Source organism: Pteropus medius, unplaced genomic scaffold, assembly GCF_902729225.1.
Source record: "Pteropus medius unplaced genomic scaffold, Ma_sr-lr_union100, whole genome shotgun sequence".
NCBI classification, from domain to species: domain Eukaryota; kingdom Metazoa; phylum Chordata; class Mammalia; order Chiroptera; family Pteropodidae; genus Pteropus; species Pteropus medius.
In genome coordinates, this window is record NW_024340698.1 from 3,348,417 (window position 1) to 3,350,015 (window position 1,599).

A 1,599-nucleotide genomic window follows, 5' to 3' on the forward strand; every position below is an offset into this window, starting at 1 on the left:
GATAGGATCATATGATTTTTTTCTAATGTGCATCTTTTAGATTAGTTTCAGGTATATAGTACATTGGTTATGATGTAATCCCCCTGATTACTCTATTACCCATCTGGCTCTACACATAGTCATTACAATACTATTGTCTGTACGCCCTATGCTGTACTCTATGTCCTCAGGTCTATTTTGTAAATACTAATTTGCATTTCTTCATCCCTTCACCTTTTTCTCCCAGTCTCCCAACCCCCTTCCCCTCTAGCAGTCATCAGATTGTCCTCTGTATCTATAAGTCTGTTTTTGTTTAGTTTATTTCTTTTGTTCCTCAGATTCTGCACTTCAGTGAAATCATATAATATTTATCTTTCTCTGTCTGACTTATTTCACTCAGCAGAATAACCTCTAGGTCCATCCATGTCTTTGCAAATGATAAGATTTCATTTTTTATGGCTGAGTAATATTCCGTTGTATAGATATACCGTAACTTCTTTATCCAGTCATCTGTTGATGGGCATTTAGGTTGCTTCCATATCTTGGCTATTGTGAATAGCACTGCCACAAACATGGGGGTGCATAGATCTTTATGAACTAGTGTTCTGGTTTTCTTTGGATAAATACCCAGAAGTGCAATTGCTGGTTTATAAGGTAGTTCTATTTTTAATCTTTCTAGGAACTTCCATACTGTTTTCCATAGCAGCTGTACCATTTTGCAGTCCCACCAACAGTGTATGAGGGTTCCCTTTTCTCCACATCCTCACCAACACTTGTTCTTTGATTTATTGATGATAGCCATTCTGACAGGTGTGAGGTGATACTTCATTGTAGTTTTAATTTGCATTTCTCTGATGATTAGTGATCTTGAGCATCTTTTCATATGTCTATTGTCTATCCGCATTTCCTCTTTGGAGTAATACCATAAGGTCTTCTGCCCATTTTTAAATAAAATATGAAACACTTCATGAATTTGTGTGTCATCCTTGTGCAGGAGCCATGCTAATCTTCTCTGTATCATTCCAATTTTAGTATATGTGCTGCCAAAGTGAGTACCACCCTATGTCTTTTGATTGATACATTTAATCCATTTGCATTTAAAGTAATTATTGATAGATATGTAGTTATCGTCATTTTATTATTCATGTTTTTGAATTTTTCCTCTTTTCTAAAGAAGTCCCTCTAACATTTCTTGCAATAATGGTTTAGTAGTAATGAACTCTTTTAGCTTTTTCTTATCTGGGAAGCTCTTTATCTGTCCTTCAATTCTAAATGATAGCTTTGCTGGATAGAGTAATTTTGAATCACTTTGGATATTTTGGGCCCACCCATTTTATTATAAGATTCATTTTAAGAAAATTATTTTTGCTGAAGGAAGGGAAAAGAACAAGAAACAGTACTCCAGAAATAAACCAAAGATGATTTGTTTTAACCAATTCTGCAGAGAATCCAGCCAGGGATGCCAGCACACACCAAACTGCCTCTCCCAGAGTTCTTCTGTTGACAGTCTGGACTACTGTGAGCAACTCTTTAGATCTCCCTGAGCTTTCATTTCTTATCTGTAAAATAAGGAACATAAACAGGGTGAAATCTAACGTCCTTTCTGGCCCATAGTTTATG

At 35.8% G+C, this 1,599-nt stretch overlaps 1 non-coding gene across 1 annotated transcript; it reads right to left on the reverse strand.

Moving 5' to 3' along the window:
• Positions 1–928: 928 nt before the first annotated feature.
• On the reverse strand, positions 929–1,035 carry LOC120613226 (U6 spliceosomal RNA). The gene has a single exon (XR_005655622.1). It is a non-coding gene; the product is annotated as a U6 spliceosomal RNA (small nuclear RNA).
• Positions 1,036–1,599: the final 564 nt, after the last annotated feature.